The following is a 22,001-nucleotide window of genomic DNA, read 5'->3' as shown; positions in this document are numbered from 1 at the left end:
GGTGCTATTACGTGGGGCAGCTAGACAGTTTTTTCTAGTTATATATAAATTGATCTAAGTTTACTATCTCTACTGGGGTCAGTTTTAGTACAGAATATTTGTCTAAGAAATTACTTATTTCCTCTAGGTTTACGAATTCGCATAAGAGTATGCAAGAGTATTTATGACTTTAAAAATTTTCCTTTTTATCATTATTATTTCCACGTGTTTTTTTATTTTGTGTGTTGGTGATTTCTCCCCCTTTTATTCATTAAACTATCTAGTGGTTTGTCTATTTTTGTTTATTTTCTCAAAAACAAGAATTTTAATTAATCTGACCTACTGCTTTTCTGTTCTCAACTTCATTAATTTCTGCTTTTATCTTTAATAATTTCTTCCTTGTATTTTCATTTGATTTACTTATTTTGTTCTTTGTTTAGCACTTTGGGAATTTAATTCATTTATTTTTACTCATTAATTTTTACTGATGCAGGGAAATAAATTATTCTGTAATCATTGTGTTAAAAGTATCCCATGATTTCTAATATGTAATGTTTTCATTATCACTATTTTCAGAAATCCAGTAATTTTGTTTTATTCCCCCTTTCACCCAAGAATTATTTAACACAAGATCTTTTAATTTCCAGGTAAAGCATCTTCGTTTTGTTTTGTTTTCACTTTTAACTTACAGTTTTATTATATTGTAGTCAAGTCAGTTTTTATTTTAATACTTCTACTTTATGTAACCTACCATGATGTTTTTTATGTATCCTAAAACGGGTCAACAAACTATGGCCTGCAGGTCAACACCTTTTCTTGTAAAGTTATTCTTAAAATATAAACGGACAGTTTAATGAATTATTTTAAAGTAAACAGAAGTGTAGCTATCTTGAAGGTCAAGAAACACCTCCACCTTACTTTTTCCCACTGACATCCTCCTTCTCAACCACTAGACTGAGTTTTATGGCAATCATTTTCTTTTACCCCTAAATATAAATTTCTAAATAATATAGTTTCTAAGAAATAATACAAAGAGATCCCATGTACTCTTTTTTGCAGTTTCCCTTAATGGTAGCACCTTCCAAACCTGTAGTTAAATATCACAACTATGATATTGACATTGAAACAATCAGCCAATCTTAATCAGCAAGATCTTAATTTTTTAATTTTACTTCTTTCCTTCTGCCACCTGTGTCCAAGGGGTAGGACTTTCTCTCTTTCTTTATATTCCTCTCCCAGACGCCCTGCTTCTCACAGGCTGCCTCTTCAGGCCCTGCACACTTTCAAGCCTCTTCTCTGTAATCAGGGCCATGAACAACAAAATTCCAACTTGAATTGGACATTTCTGTGTATGTTGTTTCACTTCCTCCATAGAAGGTGATGCTGTCAGTGCTTAATCTAATCCCTCTGTTCCCCTCTGCTCTTCTTCAAGGAGTCATTTCAGCTTCCCTCCCCACCCCACTTCACACCCACAAGTCTGCTGGCATGGCTTGCACATATTAGAAGCTTTACTGGAATTTCTTTCTTTCCTTATCAGTGACTTGAAGGTTGAAGCATTTTCCATCTGGTAACAATGCTTAAGTCATAAGTCTAGTTTCAATTGTTCTTGTGGATCTTATGATTATCTTGGGAATGTAAGGGGGGAATTTGGAATCAGGCTACTGCTATTATTCTTCAACCTCATTTAATCTTTCTAACAGCTTTATAAAGTTGCTGTCACCCTTCAATCCATTGAACAGGAGGAAACTGAGGCCCAGAGAAGTTAATTGATAACCAAGAAGTTGGTAAGTGGTACACCTGGGATTTGCTGATACACATTTAATAAGATCTCAGGAATGAAGGGACCATAATGTTTCCATTGCTCAGATCACAGCTGTTAATACACACTCAGATTCTCTAAATACAGCTATAAAGGTCTTTCTTATGTTGTGTGTGTATTCTGTTCCCATGTATCTTTGACTCTGGTCCAAGTCATGCATTTTGGGTTGGGAAAAACAAAGTTCAAGGCTAAGCCCCTACCTTCACTTTACTCCTTCATTATTGGAAGACAGCAAGACACCCTAGTCTTTAATGTTACATTTTTGAGCCCCTTCATCAAAAGGCCACATAGTTTTATTTTTTATTTTTTTTTTTTATTTTTTTTTTTAATGCAGGAAAAAGAAGAAAATTTTTATTTTTATTAAGTTCTTTTTTTTTTTTTTAATTTTATTTTGTCGATATACATTGTAGCTGATTAATGCTCCCCATCACCAAAACCTCCCTCCCTTCTCCCTCCCCCCCTCCCCCCAACCATGTCGTAAGGCCACATAGTTTTAGACAAGTCCTATTTTACTTATATCTCTATTGTACAGTAATGAACACAGAACCACTTGGAAAATCTGACCAACATAAAATAGAGCAGGACAATTTGTTGTCCTACTCCATATATATGTCTCAGAATTATATCATATATATCATATAGATTGCATTAGTTTTTTTTTTTTTTTTGATCATCATGTCACTCTGTGAGCCACATAGATAGTGGTTAGGAAAAGTTCCAAGTCTTTGTCCACATGTGAGTATGACAAGTCACATGTCCCCCATGATGTCTTTGTGCAGTTAGCTGTCTAACTCCAAAGGCTAGACTTCCACATTTATACCAATTCAATTTCACTGTATTCAATCCTTCCCATCCTTTAGGCCTCCTGATATTTTACTTGGACCTTGATTCATCTATTGTAGCACTGCCTTCTTGCTTCACTTAAAAAAAAAAAAATAACTACAACAATGTCTTTGTCTTAGTGCAAAATAAAAACGTGGTGTAGGACAGAATTGAAAACAGGCTTGTTGCTAGCCACTCAAATCCTCCCTCTAAGTTGATGATTCTTAAAGCTGTACTTTATAAAATATGTGACAAGCCATGAGTAGAATATAAACCATCTTATTTAGCCATTTGATATTTATTACTGCACACCTACCTGAAAATGTAGCCAAACATTTGAGGATATAAAACAGGAGTTTTAGTTTTGATTTCAGATAAATGGGTCAAATAATCTTTTCTTTCAATAGACTGTCTTCATTCTTTCTGTTTTTTTTTACCCCTACCTAGTCCATTTCTCAAAGAATAAAATCCACACATGTATATTTCAATAGGCTCCATTGTTTCATTTATTTTGAGCATCACCAGTGTACATAACATCACATGCTTTTTATTAGCTCTTTCTCACTATGTATTGGCATTTCAATTTTAACTTAGTATTTTTTTTTCTCCTTAGGCAGGATGACAATCCATTTGTCAGTTGGCTGCTTGTATGTTCCTAACAATAGACTGTGACCTAATCAGTTTTATTCACTGAACATGGGGGACTTATCACTTATAGTGAGGCATAAAAAGATTACTTCTAATTAAGACAGCAATAAATATATTTTATAGGAATTCATCAGCTGTAAAATTCTCCTACATAATTCACATCCATATAAGCTCAATACAGTGAACTACCATGTTTTTCCAAACAGAAGTTCAAGATTTTTTTTTATATTGAAACTTGTCATATTTGAATTTACATCAAATCTCCACTCCCAGAACAACAACACAACAACAAAAAACCCAAAGACTTTCTGTAGTTAAGTAGGTCTTAGATCAAACACAGGGCCTGTTAGAAGAGCCACACTTGCACAGCAGTGTAAGTTTTATGTAAGCTTTATTTACTAGTTGCTATTAGCAACAGAAAATGCTGGTGCTGTTTAAGTCATCACAAAGTCTTATAAAATATAAAAAAGTTTGATGTGTTTAGATTACAGGAAAAATGATATCCCAAAGCAAATTTGTATACTAATCATCACTGTTTAATATAAATAATAACCTCATATTAAACACAACTATATGTTTGAGATCTGTAAAATTTCTAATGCTCTAATTTGTAATTAACACATGGGAAATAACCTTAAAAATTTATCTATTAAAAAACACTGCTTTATAGAATGTTCTTAAAATGAAAAAGTTATAAAGATGAACAGATTAGTGGTTGCCAAGAATTAGGGATGGTGGAGGGAAGGGGAGTGGTTGTGACCATAAAGAGGGAGATCTTTGTGGTGGAAAGATACAGGTGGATATAGTCTGTACATTAATCGTAGTGGTGGTTACATGAATCTATGCATGTAATAAAATGGTATAGAACTACACACACACACACAGTATCAGTTTCCTGGTCTTGACACTGTACTACAACTTTGTAAAATATAACTATTGGAGGAAATTGGGTGAAATGTCCATAGGATATCTCCATACTCATTTTGAAACTTCCTATAAATCTATAATTATTTCAAAATAAGAACTAAGAAACCCCAGAACTGTACAATCTATTCATTGTATAGTTCATTGCACAAAAGTATCATTTAACAGTTATTTGCCAAGATTAAACATACACATAGTAATTGCCTCTAGTAATTTCTGGAATGAGGCAGGATTATAAACAAATACACAAACAAAAGTGTTTAAGAGTTGTTGAATGAAGGGTTAGAAATTTTATGATTAAATGAATAAAGTAACCGTACAGAGTTAAAGTAACCAAACCATCTATTTTCAGCAAGTAATAGAAAGGGAAAACCCCAACTCTTTAAAAAGTTAGTCCTGCTAGTTAAGGAGATACAGCCTTCTTTTCGTCTTTTCAAAATTACATGAACACCTATTGTCCCGTAAGTCATTTAGTATCTCAAATAATGCAAAAGGTGGAGCAGAAAGAGCCTGGGTCTGACAATCAGGGAGCCTGTGCTGCCCATGTGACGTGACAGAAAGAAGCTTTACTTCTTCTATTCATTTAGGTTGCAGGAAGATCATCCTCAGGAAAGAAGTTCAGAATTTCATGTGTTCTCTACTGTTCATTGTCATGGTAGTCAGTGCTTTACAGCTAAATTGTTGAGAGTGCTGAGCTGGTGGATTTGGAAATCCCCACAATTCTGAATTTAAACATGAGAACATGGGTAATTTGGTGTTTGGATTACTTTACAGAATGTTTGAGTGAGTGAAAATTAATCTAAAGGAAGTCTCATACCAGCTTGCACCATGAAATCTATAAGCACCATCAGAAATTTGAGTAATGCTTAGGACAAATTAGCATTCTCTAGTTAACATTATTGCTGACAGTCTTTTGCTAGAACTTTAATCTCAGAATTAAGAAAGCCAGAAAACTTATCAAGAAGGTGCAGATTATGATATTAAACTCCAGAAACCAAACACATGGGCCAATGAATGACAGATATTTTTCTTTTGCATGTTCTTAATCTTGATAGACATCACATTGAAATTTTTAAGCACTTTCATTACTATCATAAAATTAAAAGGCAAGCAAAAGAACTAAGTTTGGGTTCTTGCAGGCCTTACAATACTAAAAGAGAGGTAATAAATGAAAAAACCCATGAACTGTATAATCAGAGAGACCTGGATTCTAGACACACACCTGGCGCCAACAAGCTATAGCAATTTGGGCAAGTTATTCAGGAAAATTGTTAGGTTTAGGCTAGATTATGTTATCATTACAAACACTCTCCTTCCCCCATCCCTGTCCCAAATCTCAGGAGTTTACCACTTCATCTGCATGCCCAGTGCCAGTCAGCAGAAGCATGCGCTGTCTGATATAGTCAAGGATCCAGAGTGACAAAGGCTCCATCCTGACAAGTGTTACTCCAACAAAGGAGGAAGGTCACACAGTAAATCATATACAGGCTCTTAATGCTTCCCTGGCACTTCTATTCACATTTTGTTGACAAAGGCAAGTCCCGCAGCCATACCTACCCTCAGAAAATGTGGAGTACAATCTCCTCATGTGCCTGAAGGAGAAGAGAACTGGAATATAACTGGAATGTCTGTAAGTAACTGCAGTGACTACCGCATTTTCTTAACACTTCCAACTTCAGTTTCCTCCCCTGGAAAATTGGGATAATCATACGGAACTAGAGGATAGTTGCACATGTCACTGCATGGTTAGGAGCAGATCTCTGGTGCCACACTGCCTCGGTTGGGATTCCAGTTCCAAGGCTTGTTAGCATAACCTTGGGTACTTTCTTAATCTCTCCATCTCAGATTCCTCATCTGAAAAATAATATTTGTGTCTATTATTCACTTGTGAGGACTGAATCAGTTAATATAAGCAAAATGTTTAGAACAGTACCTGGCAAATAGTAAGGATACTAAGTATTTGCTCTTGGCCCCTGGTGTGGCTTCTGGAATGCAGCAAATCCTCAGTGATGCCTGGTGGTTATCATGATGATGTTTATTGCCATAATAGGAGTCAGGCTTACTGTTGCCAAGCAGCAACTTATTGAATACCTATGAAAAAAAAGTCAATAAAAGTTTAATCAGACTCCACTGAGTGAGCTGGAGTAGATTACATAGTATTTTAAAAGGTTCACTGAAGCATATGTTTAGCAATAAGCACAGCAGGTGCATTCCTCACAAAACTACAAGCTTCCTGAGGGTGGGGAATATCTGTCTGTTTGCCACTGCTATCCAATTTTGTGATGCATCAGCCAAGCGGAACTGCAGTGACTGTGCTGTAACTAACAAGATCTAATCAGAGCTACAGGAAAGGCAGGCAGAGAACTGGCCTCTTCTGCACACGCACGTGGCTGGGCTGGCAACAACACTAAAACTTTTAAAATTCAAAGTTTGTTTTAAAGACTTTTTTTTTTTAAAGCATCTAAGTCTAGTATTGAAAGATTTTTAGTAAAACTATATATTCATTGATTTCTAGTTACTAAAGTATATGGTGAAGTCCTGGATATTGTCAGATTATCAAGTAATGTGCATTACCTAACTACAGAAATAATTGGTTTACCCCATAAAACTTGGAGGGTAGGAAAAACAAGAAATATTTTTCTCTCTGAGCCAAAAAGAAAGCACTTTAAGGCCATTCTCGGCTTTTTGGTGAGAAAGATTTTGATGAACTCAATATTACAGAATGTTTGGAGTCACTCTAAAGTCACAGATCATTTTTCTAGTCAGTGGGGAGGTAATTTTTACTCTGTAATTATGATTATTTATATGATCACCCAGAGCATCACGTTTCTTTCAGACCTGCAGACTCCCAGATAGTACCCTACAGAGATGTGTTAAACTGAAGACTTGAAAGCGTGTATAGCTCAGATGTTCCTAAAAGTAGAATATCTTTCAGAATGTGTATGTATCTTGGTGAGATCACTAACGTTATTTTGGTCACAACTATTTCCTGTTGAGTCGGACTGTCTGGAGCCTCATAGAAGTGGCATCCTCAGTTATTGTGGCAATCAAAAATGCCTGCACACCTTTCCAAACACCCCTGGGGGACTACACTGTCCCCAGATGAGAAGCAGTAAGAGGGGCTGGTTAGCACATGTGACCTGATGTGGTGAAAAAGCCAAAAGGTCAATTTTGTTTGAATATAAAAAGGTTTTTCAGTCCAAGCTGGTGTTTGAAGTTGAAGACTTTTTATCTTTAATAAAAGGAAATTTTAAAAGACAATTTTAACTACAAAACATTCTTTCATTCAAAGAAAAAACAAAAAATTACAATAACCATTCTAGAAATTAAAAATAAGTATGCTAAATGTACAATCTATTCAAATTCTTGACTTCGAGAAAAGCTTTAGTTCAAAATCTTAACATGATGGTAGAGGGCTTTTATTTTTCCAACCCAATCCTGGGTTACCTAAGGAAACAGTTTGAGGCATCACAGAGTCAGAAGGTAGCAGTGCCTCCTTCAGTCCTCCCGTGGCTACTGATGGCCTGTGTAACCCTGGGTAATCCAGTGAACCATGTCCCAACCTCCTTCCCTGAAACACGTGTAAGCAATTCAGAAACATGGCAACAGCTAAATCCCTTTCAAAATCAGTCTTTTCTTCTGATCTTTCAGTAATTTGGTTACCTGTTGCAAAGTGGGGATTGGATTGGTCAGTGAGCTTTCCAGAGAAGTGGTGTTCTGAGAAATAAGATAGTATCTTGAAGAAAAGAGCACATTTATTTAAAAGTCACTTTGCTATGTAAACCCATGGATGGTGTAATCTTTTCTGCCAGTTTCAGAGAATGTTCCTCAAGATATGTGCTGTTGATATGTTTGAAAATAAAGATGATTTGGGAGAAAGAATTTATCTTAGTGACTACTTGAATAAGAATTCTATGTGCCCGATTTAAGATCAAACGATATAGCTTTATTTTTTATATTTAATTTTTGAAACTTTTTATTAGCACATGATCAGAAAAGTGCACAAGTGAATTTCATGTTGAGGACTTTTCATGAAGTGATACCTGTGTAAACAGTACTGACAAAGATTGGTGACACGTCACCAACACCCCAGAAGTCCTGTCCCTCATGTCCACTTCCAGTCATTAGTTTCTACCCTGCAACATGACCACATCCTGACTTCTGTCACCATCACCATACATATATAGATTAGCTTTGCTAGTTTTTCAAACTAATGTAAATAGAAGCAGGAAGTATGCCCTTTAGTGTCTGGCTTGTTTTGTTCAACTTTATGTTTGTGAGACTCACTCATAATTTCATGTAAAGTTATGGACTCTTCATTCTCAGTGCTGTACAGTATTCTGTTGGATGAACATACCAGTTTACTTACAAACCCTACTGTTGATTGGCATTTGGATAGTTTCTGATTTGGGGCTATTAGAAATAGTGCTGCTATGAACGTTCTTACTAATTTCTTTTGGAAAACACTGTACAAATTTCTGTGGGGTAGGAACAACTGGGATATAGGATATGAATATGTTCAGCGTAAGTAGAGACCACAGTTTTCTAAAGTGGTCATACCAACTAATGCTCTACATCCTTGCCAATACCAGATTTTTTTTCTTTGGTGCTCTTAATTTACCCATTCCCAGTAGATGTGGTGGCATTGAGCTGTGATTTTAATTTGCATTTGCTCGATAACTAATGGGGTTGAGGAGCAATTTTTTATCTTAATTGATAATTTGCATATCTTTTGTGAATTATCCATTCAAGTCTTTACAAATTTTTCTACCGAGTTGCCTGTCTTTTGTTAATTTACAGGAATTCTTTATATATTCTGGATATAAGTTGTTTGCTATATGTGTTGCTAATATTTTCTCCTCTATACTTTACCTTTTCATTTTTCTTAATTATGTCTTTTGATGAATAGAAGTTCTTGATATTATAATTCCAATTATCATTTTTCTCCTTTCTGGTTGGTGTTGTCTTGTGAGTTTTTAAAGAGAATCTTGCCCACTCCAAGGTCATAAAGATGTTCTGTATTTTCTTTCCTAGAAGCTTTGTTGTTTATCTTTCATATTTAGATCCATAGACCATCCGGTCCTCAGTGCACTTTGGTGTCATTTTTATCATAATGGTGTCCCTATTCTATTTATCTATTGCATATCCATCTGTTGTTATGTCAATGCCACACTCTCATAATTACTATAACTTTATAAGAGATCTTGATATGTTGTAGGGTAATTTCTCCATCTTTTCTTCCAGATTACCTTGGCTATTCTTTCTTGTTTGAGTTACAAAATTTAGAATCAGCTTATCAGTTTCCAGGCAGACAGACAGACACACACACAAGTACTTACATTTTGGATGGGACTGCACTGAATCCACAGATCAACATGGGGAGAATTAGCCACTTAACAATATTGAGCCCTGTTCACCATGAATATGGTATATCTCTCCACTTATTTAGGTCTTTAATTTATCTTGTAATATTTAGTTTACAGTGTAGAGGTCTTACATGTCTTCTGTTAGATTTATCCTTGTGGTATTTGATAGGTTTGGATGATATTATAAGTATTATCTTTTTAAAAATTTCATTTTTATTTATTTGCTGCTGATATACAGACATGCAACTGGTTTTTATGTATTAACCACATACCTGTTCAATGATAGAGTTAGCCAAAATAACATCTGAAAACCAGTGTTCTGATAAATAACCTTCTCCTTGTGGTTTTAAAATCAAGAGGAGCAGAACTATATTTAGTGGCTGGCCGGTATGGAGATCCAAACCCTTGACCTTGGTGTTATATCACCACACTCTAACCAACTATGCTAACTGGCCTGAGCTATATTTAAATCAAGAGACATCTAAGCCAGAGTAGTTTTATAGAAATAGATCACCTGTAGACGTAAGACATATATTATAAAGACTTTATATCCCAATTTAAACAAATAGGGATAAAGAGACCATGAATTCATAAATGAATAAAGTATATGACACGTATTTCTATTCAGTTTTTAATGACACAATTAGGCCTACAAAGCATTGTCAATTAAAGCTTATGTTTTTTTCAAATATAAATCATGTTTATATTTAAAAATAGTTTGTTCTTTTAAAGTTTTTATATATAGCATTTGCTTAGCAACAAATATACAAATATAATGCAAAGATAAATCATCCTTATCAGTATCTAGAGAGCTATAAATTTGAACAGAGCAAGGCTCAAATTAATAAAGTTTACTGTACTATCTGCAATGATAATTTGAGTATATGTAACTTATACAATATATGAGTATAAACAACCATAATTTTTTATATTATACAGCTGCTTAGCAATGTCTTCTTAGCAAATATATACACATAACAGTGACCTCTCAAGAATGTTTATTAATACTACTTACCTATGTCACAAAACAGGCTAGTAATGACAACATATCTTGAAGAATAATGCTAAATAAAAAGGATAACAATATTACATCGGTTTATGCCTAGAAGTATTTCATAGACAATGAAATAAATGTTCTAGAATATTTAAATTAATTCGGTTTTGAAAGAATGAAGAAAGCAATAATACCACTGAATAAAATTAGGTATTTTGCATAGATATACAGAACGAACAAGACGTTTATATCCTGACACATTATACATTTATTTGTAAGTTCCCCGAGAATAAGGGTTTTGTTTCTGTTCTCTGCCATATCCCCTGTGCCTAGAACTGGCACATGGTAAGTGATCAATAAATATTTCTTGGAATTGAAGATTCCATATTGATGGAATGAATTTCAGCACATATTTCAATAAGCTCTGAGATACCTACATTCATGACTGAAAGTTAATATCAATTTAGATCTAGGATATCTGAATGTCCCCTCCCCTCTTTTAATTTCAGCAGAATAACTAAAAAGCTAAGACAGGGCACACAAGTCATCCCTCTCCTTCAACTTCAAACTGCTTTTGCCCTTTCCCATATAATCCACATCTTTTGGCAGAAAGCAAAATTTCAAAAATCCGCAATGATTATTTCTTTGAGAAGACTGCAGAGCACTGTCTCAAAGAGGGCTTCCTTAAGCCCGTAGGCAAAATCTATAAAGGTTAATACTTAACCAAGCTGGAGTTGCTCAGCAAGCACTTCAACAGTGTCTACCCCTGCTGCAAGGCAAGCTTGTTCAAATATTTCCTTGAAATCACATGCTGGAGTCTTGCATTTATACACAGTTTCTGTTAGGTATGAAACAACAAGTCCTATTGTCTTGGACTCTACACTCAGTGAGGAGGTGAAATTACAAGTTCCTCTAATATTTTTAAGTAGTAGAGTGTCTTTTAGTTTAAATGACTGGTATATGCTGATATGCCAAGACTATATATGCAAGTAATTGTGTCCAGATTTATTTAATTTTAAAGCAGGCATTAAGTTAATTATCTTAACCTCTTAAGGGCTTGCTATTTAAGAGTATACTTTATTACTTAAATATTCTCTTTGAAAAGAAGGCTTATTTAATAATGATTAGAAAAAAATAAGAGATGGACTCAAATTTTGGGTAAGTCAAATTCTAGATTACATGCTCAATAAATCTTTGATTTAAATGATTTACACAGAAGAAGAAATGAGTAGTATGGTTTCTTTGGTTAAGGTTGGGTTGAACATAGAAATCAGTTCTGTAGATCTTTCTTAAAATTTTCTTTTTGCATGACATCCCCCACCAACACTCCCCACCACAATCCTACCTTTTCTTGAAATGTGTAACTATATTCTGGTTTTAAATAGCAGGCCTTGTTCACACTGTTTATCATTACTGCTCATTAAGCATGGGGCTCCAAACTGCCTCTGATCTCTGCTAAAATAGCAAATCCCAGGAAACTAGAACTTTCGTTTCAAAAAAAGCTAAACTCAGTGAAAAAATGCTATTCAGGTTTGTAGAGAATTGTCTGGCTTTATGTGCAAGCATTTGATGTTTGTTGCTTTTATAGACCAGGCTACAACAATCCACAAAATGTAGCCTCATACCAGTTATCAGAACTTTCATCTCTTTAGTACATAGTAATCTGTTTTTTTCTTTTTAAACAATGTGAGACAGTTCAAAGATAACTGATCTTGCAAATAATTGTACATTTCTTAGCATCACTTAGTCAATTCACTCCTTCTCCTTTTAGAGTTGACCTCATAAGTAAACACTCAATAAGATCTATCATAAGACATATAAAAATACTCCAAATTTCTTTCTCTTTAGTTGCTTTCCAAGGCAGAGAGAGTAAACAGCCTTCTCCCAGCTTTCTTACTTTCCACAGCTGAGAGTGTAGGATGTTTACAGTATCTGTCACTCAGTACTCTCTAGTGTAGGGGTGGCAACCAGCAGCCCAAGCCTCAGGATATCCAGCACCATTGCAAGATACCATAATGTGTTACAGGAAAAGATCAGAAAAGTACTCTTGAGACTAAACGATGGCTCTTTTACAACTGAGGCTGGAAGGGTGAATAGGAAGGCCACAAGATGCTTACTTTCTTGCTGCATGCTCAGTTCTTGTTCTTTTACTGTTCTGTACATCCTAGGATTTTCCTGGGGTCTCCAGCTTTGGCCTTGAATACTTGTGAATTTGGTTACCTCTGGATTCTTAATATTCTCTGCTTTCCCAAAATGGTCTCAAAAGATTCACCACCTCCTTCCTTAAATGGCACACATTTCCTTTCTGAATGTGGGAAGAATGAAATCCAGCTTCTCACTGTCTGAGCTAAGCGACTTAGTTCCAGCTCTCTCCTGCACAGAACTGAGAACAATGGCTGAACTGTGTCTGCAGACAGAAGACCATCCAACAGTTTAATTACTGAAAGTTAGTTACCTTAATTATGGGCTCTGTAGTCATAAATTCAATCAAATGAGTAAAAAGTAAATATATTACGACAAAATTACATGTATAAAAATGTAGACTGCAAATTGCTAACAGAAAGCTGAAATTTTTAAAATCTCATATTTGGGAGGAAGTAAATCTCTAATTAGACGCACACACACGAATGGAGTTAGTTGATTGCTAAAGTCCTTTTCTAAGAATGACTTATTCAAGTTGTTCTTGGACTTCATTTGCTAAATTGATCTGTGGTGCATAAAATACTTAGGTGGAGAAGAAAGTCATCAGTACTATAATACTAAAATACTATTGTCAGAATACTATAGGTTGTTCTGTAACTACCCTACATGACAAGAGAACACCACATTGTAAACCAAAGTAGCTTATGATTCCAAACTGTTACAGGACATTATTCATTTATTCATTTCACTCATTCATTCAACAAACACTTGTGAGTGCCTGCCATATACCAGTAATGTTTTAATTTAGGGGTGCTGCAAAATGAATGGTATCATCCTTTCCCTCAAGACACAGCCTAATCTGCAAGACAGACACATAAACTATTGTTGTAAGTGTGACAAATGTTATGGTGAGTCAATAGACACTCCTGAGATGGCTGATAGCCAGGCTGAGTCTTGAAGATTGAATAAAATTAGCTAGGTGCAGATGGTGCTAAATGGGGATTCGGAAGGGGTGGGCAGGGAAGGGGATAGTGTAGCTTAAAGTGTACCAGAAAGACTATACTTTCAGGGATCATTTCTATAGTTCGTTAAAGTGTACCAGAAAGAACAGTCATACAGATGGAAAAGGAAAAATAAAGATAATATATGCTGAGACCTTCAAGAATTCAGCAGAGTTGGAGCTGAAGATGAGTGAAGGGTAGGGGGAGGTGAGGCTAGAGAGACAGGCATGGAGGGAGAGGATGAGGGTACGTATATGCTAGGCATCATCTCCAAACTACAGAGGCCAATGAAAGCCTGTAAACAGGCAAGTGGCATGACCACGTGTACTTTAGAGAATCTACTCTAGCTATAAGGCTGCAGGTAAGAAAAATAGGAAAAAAATTGTTGCAGTAGTGTAAAGGGAGAGCATGGGAGCCTTAATTAGGGAAGAGGTAGTAACAGAGAGTAAACACATATGAGAAATTAGAAGATAAAAAGCACAGCAGAACTCAGTGAGTGAGTAGTTCAGGGGAGGGGGACTGATGAGACAGAGAAGTCATAGGCGATTCCCAAGTCTGGCTTTAGTGCCAAGGCCTTTCATGCAGGAGATAATGAGTAAGAAGAGAGGTGATGAAGGAAAGAGCTCTGAGGAGTGCCAATAATAACTTTAATGGGTCTGGGCTGGAAAGTTTATGAACCATGTTTATTGAATACTGAATTCTGTCATAACTAAAGGAATGAAGGTATTTTGAAGGACTATATCATACAAGCCTGTTCTTTAGTTTGCAGTTTCTGTACTTCTGCTCACCCTTCTAGTTGGCAAATGCCCAGTCTTCAAATTCCAAATCAAGTAGTTGTTACTTGGTATCCATGGGAGATTGGTTCCAGGACTCCCTGTGGATACCAAAACCCAGGGATGCTCAAGTTCCTGTTACAAAATGGTGTAGTATTTGCATATAACATACTCACATCCTCCAGTTTACTCAAGATCATCTCTAGATGAATTATAATACCTAATGCAATGTAAATATTATGTAAATAGTTGTTACAGTATATTGTTTAGGGAATAATGGCAAGAAAAAAATGTCTGTACATGTTCAATACATGTGATTTATTTTTTTTTACTATATTTTTGTCCATGGCGGTTGAATCCATGAATGCAGAACCCACGGATACAAAGGGCCAACTGTATTCTTTTTCCTTTTTGGTGGCTGACTGGTGCAGAGATCTGAACCTTTAACCTTGGTGTTATAACGCCATGCTCTAACCACCTGAGCTAACCAGTTGGCCTCTGTATTCTCTCTTCTGAAACTTCGTCTGGTTATTGCCATCCCTAATACCTGCACCTCTCTCCCAATATGGGGAAGAATTGTTCATCTGACCTTTCACTACCACTCTACTCTGGATCCTTCTCTATCACAGAATTTATACTTTATTACAATTATTTATTTACCTATCTCTTTGTAACACCAAGTCTCTAGGAAAGAAACACCATGTTTCATTTCACTTAATTTCATTTCATTTAAAAAATTCACAGCACATAGCATTTGATTGGCACTTAAGGAAGGTCTCAGTAAAAGTTCGATGAATGAATAAATTAATGCATTATGCCATCTACCACCTGATGAGTTGTTAACAATTTGAAGATGATCATTTAGTTTTTTAATCTTTAAATAATATTTACCAGTTTCTGAAAATTTGTTTTAAAATTTCCCAATAATTCACGGTTAGGTTGCTTTACTTTCTTAAGGAACTCATGGCTAAGAAGAGAAATTACTGTATCACAAGCAATCTTTCTTTAAACGGTAGCCGTAGCTCTTGGAAAGTTCACCTTTCACGAAAGCAGCATGATTTTTAAATTTTATTTTTGTGATTGATTCCGAGCAAAGGAAAATCAGGGTACATAGTAAATGCAGAGAAGAAATCCATGTAAACAGTTTAAAAATGGACAAGAATGAAAGGAAATGGCCCTAATAGTTAGTTCTGGACATTGAATAATCATTTAAGAGTTTAAAATGTTCCAGCTGAAAAGAACCACACCCTTACTAGAGTTATTAAAATAATTTTAGTAACATAAAATGATGATTTTTACCACTCCAAGTGTGAAAGGTTTTTGTTGAAATATAAAAATCTACTTTTTTTTGCTTCAGTAGGGCTTCTGATTCATTAGGCATTTTAGTCACATAAAACCAATCTCTGATAAACTAGCATTTAGTCATTTTTAGTTCTAAATGAACATGAATAATTATTTTAAATGTATATTATATCTGACTTCATTTGGTACATTCCGTATTCAAAAAAATCTTTTAATCTGTTATCTGATTTAAAAAAAACTCTGCAGTAATACATATCAGCTTTCAAGATACACAGCAGCTTTCTCCAACTCTCATTTTTAAGATAAAATGTAGCACGTTTATAGTATCCATGAATGATTCACTGGAACTTAATATATCTTCTACATATTTTTGAAGCTTAATATATCTTCTGTACCAGGATTTTCAGATGCCCATTCCCTGCCCAGTCATGGGTGTTACAATTCTTAAAGTTGGGCTCCAGTTCTCTTACCACTGTTGGATTTTCAAGCTGAAAGGAAAATTCCCTACTTCTCATCTTATTCTATGGGTAAATCTCCATAAGCTACTTTGCCACCTGCTTCCTCTCCTAGCTTTGTCTAATATTTGGCATTTCACCTTCCATTCTGCTTTCATTTTGCCTAGTGTATAACATAAATATTTAATAGGGACTCATCACCACATCCCCACCCTCTCAACACATACACATGAAAATCAAAATCCAAACCCACAATGCAATAAACATACCCTCAAGGAATAATGAACTATATGGAAATTTCCAAGGAACAACTATGAAGAAATTACAATGAAAATATAATAGTATGTATTCTACTTTAAGATTCCTTCATTCACTTACTTTAAAGGTTCTTACTCTAATTTGTTTTTATTTACCCTGGATCCTAAAGGAAAAAGTCAAGTATAGAATACCTCACTACAGTGTTACAATATATGGATAATCAACAATAACGTGGCCTTTAAGTAGATAAAAGTACAGAATATGTTCATAAAATTCATAGAGATTTACAGAACTTGACAGTTCCATGGTTTTATGAAAATATCCTTTGATCTGAGAAAGTCCACTCCCTAGTTTATTAACCTTCTCATGTTCATCCCAAGGGAAAGTTCTCTGTTCCCTGACCCCAAAGTGCTGTGCTCTGAATCTGTGTTTGATGTGATTCTGTCTCAAGACCTTACCGTAGCTCAAATCAACCTAACTCTAAAATATAGCAAGTTCTATAGTGTGAGGAAATAGCTAGAAGTTCATGGCCCCCCGAAAAAAGTAGTTTGTGCCATCTTTGTGTGGACGCTGAGAGTAGATTTTTTTTAAAAAGTAAGAAGACCAGTCAGTCTGATGCAATCTATTAAATTATACTTTCCTTAGAAATTCGCTGGGCTCTTAATTCCACTATTTTTTTTTACACTTACTATTTCATTTATTGTGCCCAGAAGAAAAGAAGGTAACTTTTGTTATGATTAATTCATATATATTTTTTACTGCTTATCAGTGTAATTGGTTTCCTTTTAAGTATCCAAATTTCAAGGATGTTTAAAAAACATTATGGGGACTAAGTGTTTGAATGAGCATATATGTGGATTTTCAATTCAAGTGACGAAAAAAATAGATTTAAATGAAATTTTCTTATAGGCAATTTCTGGAGTCCTTTCTTCATATATTCTGTGAGCAAGGTTATAAGCTACAAAGCGTTCTGATACTTTTGGCCACAATAAATAATTGTGGGCCTTATGTTTAAAAGTTAGCTAATTTTGGCTTCAGCCATGGTAATGGGAGTGTGACATTTTGACAGAAAAGGTATTCTGGACAATGTTGCAGAATTGCAACATTCATTAGAAAACTTAAATTAATCTGTACAAGCTAATCATTGCTTTTTAATTTAACCTAGTCCTGCCAATATTTTAGTTAAATGTTGAATATTTTCTACAGGCATACTGGAATAAACTTATAAGTAACTGACATTGCTATCAAATCAAATCAAATTGTTATAATAGTGGTATGACTTCAGATTTTGATGAGGCTAATTCTTTTAATTAAGAGGTTTTACCAGTATAAAGCTACTTTGGCCAAATACTATCTATTATGTATCAAACACACAAGCAAGAAAGCAACCACCAATCTTTATATTTAATACAAAGTGGGGGTGGGGGGAGGAGTATCTGGAAACTACACACCAGACTGGTAGTGGTAGTTACCATTGGGGAAAAGAAGAGGGGTCTAAGACTGGGTACCAAAGATTTCAACCTTGCTGGCAATATTAATTTTTTAGAAAGAGAACGTAGTCATGCAACATATGCACAAATTTGAAAATTACATTGTAGCATTTAAATTTAAATTCTTTTTCTCCACATTAGAGATAGAGTTCACTTGGAATTCTGGCTTCCCTGAGATTTAATCAAACTGATTAACTTTGTGTCTTTGGGTACTCTCTATAATTCTCTGTGAGCCTCAGCTTTTACAACACGATAAAGTAATCTATGTATCTTAGGGGTATGCCAGGCATGGTCTCAATAAGTTCACATCCTTAGAAGTACTTTATAATATACTATTAGTATAAATTAGTATTAATAAAAAATTACCAATTTTACCATATAACAATGTCTTTATTCTTCTTGCCTTAATTAATTTTCTCCAGTACATAGGGCACAAATCTTTTTCTCAAATCACAGGTGGAAATGTAAGAAACCCTGGCTGTTCTCTTCATCAGTGCTTCTGGCCCAAGTACCTCTTCTACAGAAAGGGTTGTGGGGCCGGGAAGGGAGAGGCCTATTAAGGCACATCCTAGTTGATAAAATGATTCCATATAAAAAAATGTTCTAGACCAAATAGGATCAAATAAAGTTATTCTAGAAAAAAGCAGTACCACCAGGTGTCACTATAACCCAAATTACCATTGGTTGTTTTTCTATTCAATTGGAAAGAAACGCAAGGACTCCACATTATAAGCAAATGAGTACTGTCTTACAAGGCTTTCTCTGTCAGTAATTTATATTGTCATAGTTACTAAACTGCCCATTCTGAATAGATGTGAAAAGTCGCAAGCGTAAATTGTTTTGAATTATAAATAGTAATTAAGATAATGAATACTAAATGATTTAAAGTGTAGTAAGTAGATCTTTGGAGGTCAAGGATTTCATATTTTCAATTTTGCCTTTTGTTGGGCAAACCTAAAACCCTATAATTACGGTGAGTTGTCATGTGACTGAGACCGATATGATCAGGGAGCAAGTGAGTGAGTCCAGCTGACCACCCAGCACTTTTCTTGTTTCCTACTCAGTATTGGGTTCATCTCTTAAAGTGATTAAAAAATAAGAGATGGAAATTCTAATAACTAATAAAATAATAATAATAATTATAAGATTTATTTTAGAGACAATTTATTTTAATAACTATTAATGTATCTTAACATAATTTTTATACTTTTCTTCTTTCAATTTCTTGAAGGCACATCACTGCTTAAAACAAAACTTGAAACACTGCATTCTGGGTTTTAAATATATAGATATAATATCTGAGTATATGGCAATAATAGCACAAAGCATGGATGAGAGGTAAATGTAACTATAGTGCTTTAAGGTTCATATAGTCATACATCACTTAATGGTGAGGATTGTTCTGAGAAATGTTTGATTAGGCAATTTCATCATTGTGTGAACATCATAGACTGTACTTACACAAAACTTGATGGTGTAGCCTACTACACACTGAGGCTATATGATATACCTTATTGTTCCTAGGCTATAAACCTGTACAGCATGTTCCTGTACTGAATAACGTAGGCAACTGTAACACAATGGTAAGCATTTGTTTATCAAAACATTGCTAAACATAGAAAAGGGATTTCTTCAGCTCCATTATAATCTTATGGGACCACCATAGTATATGTGTTTTATCACTGACCAAAATGTTGTTATGCAGCACATGACCGTAAATATATATATATTTTACACATATATTATATATAGTTATAATTTTCTGTATATAGTATATATATATATATACACACTATAGAGTATATATATATTAGTATAGTATATAGTATATATATAAGTTATATAGTATATAATTTTATATACAGTATATAATTTTATATATAGTATATATAATATATATTTAACATGTTTTTAATTTTTTTACCAAAGTTAATTCAGTAATAATTTTATGTTGACTGTGCTAAATTAAAGAAGCACGTTGTGATCCCTGTAATACCATTATATGAACAATGCAAAGAAACATAGATTTAAAAAAGCTGACAGAATTAAAATGGCATACTAAGAAAATGTTTAACACAAAAGAAAGCAGGAAAGGAAGGAATGAAGAAAAAGCAATACATGAGAAATAGAAAACAAACAGCAATGTGGCAGACCTAAATTCAACCACATTACTAATTATAGTAAATTTAACTGGACTAAACATTCTCATCTAAGGGCATGTTGGGCCACACTGCATAAAAAAGCTGGACCCAACTTTCATGCTATCTTTAAGAGATACGCTGTTTAATCTCTGTTCTACAATGGCTCCTATATTTCCTTTTGCTTATGTTTAGCTTGTTTTCCATTACAATAGCTTGCTTCTTATTACGTGGAGTCTCCTACAACTTATTTATCCATTGTCAACTTGTGAAAGACACAGCAACTGTTTCTAACTTGTCACTGTGCTGCCTTTAGGTTATAAGGTCATAATGGGAAGCTATCATGCTTACTATATAATACCATCAACTGCACAATCATCCATGTAGTTAGGCATTACATGCATTTTGTGATAATGACAACATGCTTTTATCACTTAGATCTTCTTCAGGAAACACATCCGGTACAACATGTTTACAGCTGTGATGCCATCAATTAATGTTAACACTTAAAATTTCCCTAAACAATTAATGTGCGTTTATTAAATGCAAAGGTAGTTCTTCCATTGAATTGTCCGAGTAAGCCATATTTTATAAAAATTCTGGATTAACATGATTAATCAGACTTTCATAATAATAGCTAACATTTTTTAGTGCTTTTTATGTTCCAAGAACTGTGCTAAGTGCTAATTATAATAATGCTACAAATAACCCCATACAGATGAGAAACTGAGGCTTCAACTTACTAAAAATCACAAAAGTTAGATCTGACCTCAAGTTTACTTTTTCCAGCATCTGTGTGAACATGCACACCCAAAACAGAAAATGTATGAGTGAATGGAAGTACACTTTGGTTCTAAAAGCTTAATATTAATATTGGTTGATATCAGAAAACTATGGAAGGCACAGATGTACAGGGATAATTTATAGCCTCTTACAAATTCATGGAGCACTACACAAAATTTAAAGTTAATTCCCTGGGGATCTTGCAATTTCTTTATCAATCCTGTCTATCAATGTTTCAACAGGCAACAATGGAATCAAGAATGCCTGCTTCCAGACCTATGAGAATGTAACTCTGAAAAGAAGAAATTCAAGTAATGAAATATAGATAGTATTACTTTTTTGTAATTAAAAAATTCAAGTCATTGAATTTTTTGAGTTAGCATTTTTCAACTGCTAAATTGCCAACATTTAAGCAGATAATATACACAGTAGGGGCAAGACTACAGTAAATCTATTAGGTTTGTGTGAAGCTAAAAAAAAATCTGCTTTTGACTGTATATTGTTTACGGTAATTTTTAATAACGAAATAAAGTGATAGACCTATAAAAACTATATAGGAATATTAGTCATCAAAATGAAAACAATTTAAACAGTAATTTGCTACAATGTGGTATGTCAACAAAATGCAGTTATTTAAGTGATTAATATGATATCTGTAGATAGTATAATGGTTTTTAAAAAGTATACTACTATTTTCAACATACCACATGATTGCATCTGTAGAAAAATGGGCAGGCATTGGAAGGTAGTAGGCAAACACTAAAATATTTGGGTTTAAATGTAGGATTATGAATAATATTTCTTTGGGACTTTTTAGTTTCTATTTTCTCTCTGAATAGTTTTTAATAAAAAGGACAGGATAGCCCTAACCTCCTAACGATGAGACTTAGAAACATGATGTAATGCTCTTTTTAGGTAGACCAAATAATTTGCTCAGCGCACAATAATTGGGCTTATAAAATAACAGCAAAAATGTAAAAATTTCTCAGGTGGCTGATTATATTCAGTGAAACCTGAATAGGGGACTCCTTACTTCTTAAGAAAATTTCTGACAATGATTTCTTTACAGCAGCACTGAGGGTGGTATCCCTGTGCATTTTTTTTTTT

The 22,001-nt window shown here is 34.4% G+C and overlaps 1 pseudogene; it reads right to left on the bottom strand.

Moving 5' to 3' along the window:
- Positions 1 to 22,001, bottom strand: part of LOC134377993 (protein canopy homolog 3-like) — a 59,781-nt pseudogene that overhangs the window by 4,273 nt on the left and 33,507 nt on the right.

The sequence above is a fragment of the Cynocephalus volans genome, chromosome 5 (assembly GCF_027409185.1).
Source record: "Cynocephalus volans isolate mCynVol1 chromosome 5, mCynVol1.pri, whole genome shotgun sequence".
Classification (NCBI taxonomy): Eukaryota; Metazoa; Chordata; class Mammalia; order Dermoptera; family Cynocephalidae; genus Cynocephalus; species Cynocephalus volans.
This window is presented reverse-complemented; position numbering and strand designations above follow the sequence as displayed.